At 49.7% G+C, this 7,977-nt stretch overlaps 1 pseudogene; it reads right to left on the minus strand.

Moving 5' to 3' along the window:
• Positions 1-3,951: 3,951 nt before the first annotated feature.
• Positions 3,952-4,110, minus strand: LOC118661038 (annotated as a pseudogene).
• Between the last annotated feature and the right edge of the window lie 3,867 nt (positions 4,111-7,977).

A 7,977-nucleotide genomic window follows, 5' to 3' on the forward strand; every position in this document is an offset into this window, starting at 1 on the left:
CCCAGCTTACGAACTCTTTGAGGTAGTGACTAAATCTTATTCCTCTTTCCCTTCATTTTTAGCCCTACATTGTATCTAATACAGACTATATATGCAATACATGTCAAATTAGTACTGAATGCATGACTGAGTGAATAAATACAAGAATGAATTAGTGGCCAGTTCAGTGGATCCGTGGGCAGTTCAAAAGACCGGAGGAGAGAACCTGAACTGTTACGGTGAATCTCCATGCCCTCCTGCCGTGACGACACCTGAGGAGCTGGTTGTTCAGATCTTGCTTCCTTTTCCCTTTGTGAACTTCTCCTTCCCCACCGCCCTGTGGCTACAGCATCAGAGAGTTTGGTTGCCATGTTGGTATAACAGCATCCTATTCCCTTGTCCCAGCGGATTGGACCAGGACTGGGCGCCTGACCCAAACTGGGCTGATGGACGCCTTCTCCAGGGAATCTGAAATTGGGACTAAGAGAGGCCAAGCTTCAGTCTGGCTGCTTTTTTTTCTTCTTTTAAAAAAATATATTATATAAAATATATTTTAGAGAGAAAGTAAGGGAGAGGGAGAGAGAGAAACATCGATGTGAGAAAGAACACTGGCTGGTTGCCTCCCACATACACCCAGACAGGGATCGAACCTGCAACCTGGGCCATATGCCCTCCCTGGGAATTGTACCGGCGACCCTTCAGTGCACAGGAAGGATAGGCTGCAACAGCATGACCCGAAGTCCAGCTGCATCTCCAGCCAGGTCCCCGCGAAGGAACTTTTGTTCTTGTAATAAATGGGTGTAAGCAATGGTGGGAGGGAGTTGGCTCACACCGGTTCATGAAATCCAATTGTACACACACATTTCTTCAATGACATCACATTGGTAGCTTGAAATAAGCCACGGTGGCAGTATTTACACCACAGAAATTGGCCAATGCTACAAACCAGGGCTCTGCACTAAGAGCTGGTGATTAAGCACTGATAAGACTGAAACATCTGGGCAAACTCCTACTCCTGCTTCACAACCCAGCACCTCTCCTGTGGGAAACCCCCGCTGGTGTTTGTGGGCAGCCCGTTTTGTGTGAACTCACAGTGCCTGGGAGACACCATGAGACAGTCCAGAACTCCGAGGCTTGCCTGACATCAGCCAAGGGTAAAACGGACACCCTGATGAGGCAATGCGGCCTATTGCCCCTGGAGCGAAGCCCAGGCTCCTGGGCACGGCCGGCTGGCCCTCTGAGCAGCGACCCTTGTCCTCCTTGCATCTCGAGACTCTTTCCTGCCAGCTCCTCTCCCCACTTCCCTCCCTCCCCATCCCATCCTCACACTCTGACCTCCTGAGCCTCCTCGATCTCCAGCCTAGAGCCTCTAGCCCTTGAGCTGTCAATCACCTGGAGGGTCTGATAAAGGCCATGGGCTTTCTCCCCACGGGAAACACACCCAGACAATCCAACATTCCCATCTCGTTGCGGGAGATTCGTGGACCAAAGACTTTCTTTTCTCTGAAGCCTTTCCTGACTCCCACATCCGTGTGCCCTCTGCTTTACCCCAAACACCCTCTACCTCAGCACTTGCAGCACCTGGGAATTTGTGAGGTTTTGAGTCTTTACTTATTTGAGCCTACAGCCCCCGGTCTGCCCAGACAGCCTCCCATCCGAGTACTAACCAGGCCTGACCCTGCTTAGCTCCAGAGACGAGACAAGATGGGGCGGTCCAGGGAGGTGTGGCCATAGGCTATTTCTGAGCCTTCTGCGACGCTGGGAGCTTCTCCGGGGAAGCACATGGTATGTTCTTATCCCTGAGCACAGGGGGGACCGAGGGGTGTTCTGACGCCCACGTTCTAATCCCGAGATCAGGGTATAGCCGCAGACACGCCACTGTCTAAGCACAACGGTGCGTCGCTGAGGACGGCACCTGCGCCGCTAAAGGGAGAAGATGCCGACCAAAGACGGTGACCCACGCAGACAATGCAGAGCAGGGCCCTCCGTGGCCCGCGTGTTCCCAGCACCAGCCTCAAGTGCCTCCGAACTGCAGCACCAGAAGCAGCCTGTGCTGGGCGCCTGCACCTGTTCCCTTTTTAGTCCTCGCAGCTGTTAGCGAGGCAGCATTACCCCGTTTTACAGGTGAGGACACGGAGGCTGAGAGGTCCCCGAGCCTGCCCAAGGTCACGTAGAAGCACCGAGGCCAGAGCGTCAAGCCCGGCGGGCCAGCGGCACGGCCGCTCCGCCTGGCAGTCCGCACCGCCCACCTCCGGCTCGTCCAGGAAACAGAGGCCCGGGCTCACCAGAGGCCAGAGCCAGGCTCTTCAACAAGCACTGCTGGGTGGTGTTTAACGCGTAGAAAGAACACACGTGACACACACAGGCCGTTTACAAAGCACAATAAAACAACACCGTGCCTCCCAACTCAAAAATGCACCCACACGTTTTTTAAAATTAGGCTGAATCTTTTATGTTTTTAGAGATTCGTTATGTTTTCTCAGATTTAATCTAACTAGAAACCCGGATATCCCACGTGGGTGCGCCAGTCGTCTCCCTCTGTCACCCTTTCTCAGAGGGTCAAGTCCTTGGCTTCTTTGTGTGTGAGTGTGTGTGTGTGTGTGAGTGTGTGTGTGAGAGTGTGTGTGTGAGTGTGTGTGTGTGTGTGTGTGTGAGAGTGTGTGTGTGTGAGTGTGTGTGTGAGAGTGTGTGTGTGTGAGTGTGTGTGTGTGTGTGTGAGTGTGTGTGTGAGTGTGTGTGTGTGTGTGAGTGTGTGTGTGTGTGAGAGTGTGTGTGTGAGTGTGTGTGTGAGTGTGAGTGTGTGTGTGTGTGTGTGTGTGAGTGTGTGTGTGTGTGAGTGTGTGTGAGTGTGTGTGTGTGTGTGTGAGTGTGTGTGAGTGTGTGTGTGTGTGTGAGTGTGTGTGAGTGTGTGTGTGTGTGAGAGTGTGTGTGTGTGTGTGAGTGTGAGTGTGTGTGTGAGTGTGTGTGTGAGTGTGTGTGTGTGTGTGTGTGAGTGTGAGTGTGTGTGTGTGAGTGTGAGTGTGTGTGTGAGTGTGTGTGTGTGTGTGTGAGTGTGTGTGTGTGTGTGTGTGGTGTGAGTGTGTGGGTGTGAGTGTGTGAGTGTGTGTGTGTGTGTGAGTGTGTGTGTGTGTGAGTGTGTGTGTGTGAGTGTGTGGGTGTGAGTGTGTGAGTGTGTGTGTGTGTGTGTGTGTGTGAGTGTGTGTGTGTGTTTAATTAGACTTACATCAGCAAATCCTGTGGGTTTCACCTTCAAAATACATCACATGTCTGACAGCTCTTGCCTCCTCGCCCACCCCAGGCCACGGTCACGGCTGGGCCACTGCAGGGCCTCCTCGCTGCCCTCCTTCGGGAAGCCACGGGGAGCTTTTAAAAGGGGGAGAAGATCAGATTCCGCTCCTCCCTGCTTGGTCCTGACCCCAGAGACAGGACGCGCTTGTCCTGATTGATGGCTCAACCCTGAATCCTCAGCTCAGACCCCGGGGTGGGGCCAGAGTCGGCCTGAGGCCTTTGCCAGGCTGACAAGGCCCGGGGGCTCCTTTCCCTGGCCTCCCTCTCCACTGGCTGTCTCTACCCTCCCTGCCCCTCTGCCTGGAACACTCTTCTCTACATATGTCCCTGGCTCCTTCCTTCCTCCCCTAGGACCTCTGCTCCTCGGTGTGAGGGAGACACATCGCTTGGTTGCCTCCCACACGAGCCCTGACCAGGGCCGGGGATGGAGCCTGCAATCGAGGGAGGTGGCCTTTGACCAGAATAGAATGCGGGACCCTTCAGTCTGTGGGCTGACATTCTACTCACTGAGCCGAACGGGCAAATCCCCCTTTTATAACATTTTACAAGCATGACATCAATTCACAGACAATAAAACCTACCTACTAAGCTCATCCTTTGAAAAAATCAACAAGCTGTATTACATTTCATTCATTCATTCATTCATTCATTCATTCATTCATTCATTCTTTACTTCCCCAGGGAGTGGGGTGCACCGTCTCAGAAGCAGTGCAATGCCGGGTCGATGCATGGAATGGAGCAAGCTCCTAGTCCACCTCCCTGCTCCAAAAATCCATGGAATACATTGTCCTCTGGCAGAGGACGAATCAGATAGCAGGTACTTACGAAATTTAAAAGAGAAATAGCCCAGCCGGCGTGACTCAGTGGTTGAGTCCGCCCTATGAACCAGGAGGTCACAGTTTCAATTCCTGGTCAGGGCACATGCCAGGGTTGCGGGCTTGATCCCCAAGGTGGGGAGGGGTGTGCAGGAGGCAGCCGATCGGTGATTCTCTCCCATCATTGATGTTTTTATCGTTCTCTCCCTCTCCTTCTTCTCTGAAATCAATAAAAAAGAAAAGAAAATTAATGTTTAGTAATTTAGTACATATTTTAACATATAAATCTTCTGGCAGCTGTCTGCATTTAACCCTAGAGTTACTATAAATGTGACGGTAACAAAGATGGGCTCAAATTTCTCAAAGGTGTCATTCCCTAAAACAGTAAACAACTCTTTGGTGCAGTCCCAAAGCAAACTAAGTATAACTTTCTTTCTGTGTACATAGCTCTTGAATTCCTGAAAATGCAGTGAGAGATAAGAGATAAATCTGTGTACAAAATACCTTGTGTTTGATTATAAAACCAAGTTAGGTTCCAGGCTCATATCATTATAAGCAGGTTTTTCACCCGCATGGATGTCTGCTGGGACATTCCAGGCTGCAGGAGGGCGTCAGTCTTCAGGCCCTCGTCCCTTCATTTGTCTTGTGTATTGCAAGATGTCCCGTGGCCTCGACACCTGCCCCGCTACACGTTAGGCGTGCCCCAAATCAATGCATCTAGAAAAAGGCCCCGAAAATTTAAAGTGTCCTCTAGGGAGCGCTAACGTCCAGGCCGAAAATGTCACAGAGCCCTCGGTTTATTTTTCTTCTCAGCACCCCGCTCTCCCAGACCTTGTAGTCTGCGTTGTTGCTGTGTATTGCTTGTGTTCAGACTTGGGTGAGCTGCAGCGGGGCAGAGCTTCGGAGGTTCCATGATGCGTCCTCAACCCCTAGAACATGTGGGCCCTCAGTGTGGGAGGGGTGAGTGAGTGGTGGCCAGGATTGGCCTCGTTTATACCCCAGGACCCAACATTACAGTGTGTTCAAAATCATCTCGAAGGGGAAGCAAGATTTGAAAGTCAAAGTTGACTCACAGCCAACTCCCAACTTTGTACAACATTGAGATTTTGGACCAGGGTGACCTCCACCGCCTGGTTTTTGTTTGTTTGTTTTGTTTTACTTTTTGCTCAAATCGCATTTGAAGCAACTCCTACAATAACAACAGTTAGTGACATTCATGTGGCATGCCCAGCCCTGGGACAAGGAGTGCTTAAGGATCATCTCTTTTGATCCTCTGGGAAATCCCTTGAGTGAGTGAGGTGATCGCGTAATCCCCATTTTACAGATGAGGAAACTGAGGCTCAGTAGAGGGGCTAAAGAAACATTCTCGGTGTCATGCACGCACCAAGGACAGGGCCTGGGTTTTGAATACCAGGCACTCACTGTTCACCAGCCTATACACCCCTCTGATACCTCCTGCAGCCAGAGACTGGGTTCCCGGGATTGTCTGCCACCAACTCGCTGTGTGACTTGAGCAGCTCACTTAACCTCAGTCTCCTTATCTATGAAATGAAGGACTAGAACCAGTCAAAAAAGCTAATATGAGCAGAGGCCACATAAATAGACATATTGCTGCCTACAGACATACTGCTGTCTACTTCAAGAGAAGAGAATTCGCCCTAGCCTGTTTGGCTCAGTGGATAGAGTGTCAGTCTGTGGACTGAAGGGTCCTGGGTTTGATTCCGGCCAAGGGCACATGCCTGGGTTGTGGGCTTGATCCCCAGTAGGAGGCAGCTGATTAATGATTGATTCTCTCTCATCGTTGATGTTTCTGTCTCTCTCTCCCTCTCCCTTCCTCTCTGAAATAAATAAAAAAATATTAAAAAAAAAAAGAAGTTAGAAAGGTCTGATTCTACCCCGAGGGAATGGGAGATGGAGCATAAAAACAGAAGAATTTTCTGGAGGTCAGGCTGTGGGTGCCAGGCGAGCTGCCTTCGATGAGCAGACCGTGAGGAACCTTGTCCAGGGAGCTCCCAGCAGGCCTCGAGTCTGTCCTTCCACACCAAGATCCGGGCGGTCCCTGACGGCACCTTCAGCTTGACCCACCCCCACCCCACGGCCCCCCGCTGTCCCCTTCTTAAGGCTCGGATGTGCTCTTTTCCCACTGAAAATCCTTGCAGGGCTTTCCTCAGGGATGACGTGGAGGAAGCTGCTCGGACCTATTCCACCAACCGTTCTGGGGCCAGGCGGCCTGGATATTTCTGGCTCTCCCAAAAGAAAACAAACCTTTACCCACTAATGTAATCAGGCAAAATCTTTACCCCACAAAACAAACAATCCTAGCTCCTCTAGGACATACCCAGGTTTCCTAATAGAGGTTATACCCTTGGCGTCCGATCAGCACAGGCGTCCCACTCCCTGGAGAAGAGGACAGACTGACCCCAGGTGGCAGATAAAGGTCACATTCACACTGACGTGGCTTCAAATGGATTCAGGCACTCTCTCCCATAAACAACGGATACTTTTTTAAAAGTCTAAGTATAGCCCTGGCTCGTATGGCTCAGTTGATTGGAGCATCGTCTGGTACACTGAAAGGTTGTGAGTTCGATTCCCAGTCAGGGCACATACCCAGGTTTCAGGTTCCATCCCTGGTCGTGAGGGAGGAAACCGATTGATGGTTCTCACATCTCACTCTCACATTCTCACAGCAATGTTTCTCTCTCTCTCTCTCTCTCTCTCTCTCTCTCTCTCTCTCTCTCTCCTTCCTTCCTCTTTCTCTAAAATCAATAAAAACAAAACAGTGATACTTAAAAAAAAAGATTTAAAAATAAAAAGTTGAAGTATACCCCACAGCTCATTTAGGATGTACTTATACTAAAATAAAAGTTAGTCATTGTTTATCAGAGATTCCAATCAAACTGGCTTCCTGTATTTATTTCTGTTTGCTCAATCTGGCAACTTTTGGGGCTGCATGTAAAATGGCAAACAGCAGGGGGCCCACCCGGGTCTTTAAAGGCCGTGAGCAACTGTCAAGGAAGGACAGCGCTGGTGGGTGATTCAGGGCGTCTTACTATGTCATTTCCCCTGAAAACTCAGCCCCGTTTGTACTAAAAGCAAGCGAAACTGAAATGGCTGCTGCTGAGTGGGTATCACCATTTACAAAGCTGGGAGGGAGGTTGAAGTCAGTTTCAGCCCTTGGGAAACACCGCTGAGATTCTGTTACTGAGAGAGTTGGACACCACTCCCCCCATGATTCCTCTCTGAGGAGTCATTTGCAAGAACAAAATCCTAAGTAACTTTGGGGAATAAAGACATCATTCATCACTACCTGGAATAGCGGCTCTCTCTCTAGTCAGACGTAGGTAGCTGTATCTGGAACGATTGCTAACACTTAGGTGGCAGTGCTGCAAGCGAGCTGCTGAGTCCTCACAATAAGATGGAAAACCAGAGAATAATTCTGTCCAGGTGCAGGGGACTAGTTAAGCGAGCTGATGGGCCATTGCCAGGCAAGATGGTAGGCTGTCATTAAAACTAATGATTATTAAGACTATTACAGCATAAAGGATACTTGAGGTATGATGATGAGATGGGGGAAAGCAGGATATAACATTAAAATAAAAACTTGTTACCTATTTATAGAACAGACACTGGAAGAAAATGAATACTGTGATTGTGAGGTAATTTTTTCTTGCCTAGTTTCTTTTTTTCCCTAAAAATCCTTTAATGGTGTGTATTAATTGTATCTTTAAAACACACACAAAAAAATTGAAAAATCACCCAGAAACTTCACTTTCTCCCCAGGTATAAAAATAATCCTTTATAACAAAAGACGAATATGCAAATTGACCGAATGGTGGAACAACCGGTCGGTGTGATGCGCACTGACCACCAGGCGACAGACGCTCAACACAGGAGC

The sequence above is a fragment of the Myotis myotis genome, unplaced genomic scaffold (assembly GCF_014108235.1).
Source record: "Myotis myotis isolate mMyoMyo1 unplaced genomic scaffold, mMyoMyo1.p scaffold_m19_p_1, whole genome shotgun sequence".
NCBI classification, from domain to species: domain Eukaryota; kingdom Metazoa; phylum Chordata; class Mammalia; order Chiroptera; family Vespertilionidae; genus Myotis; species Myotis myotis.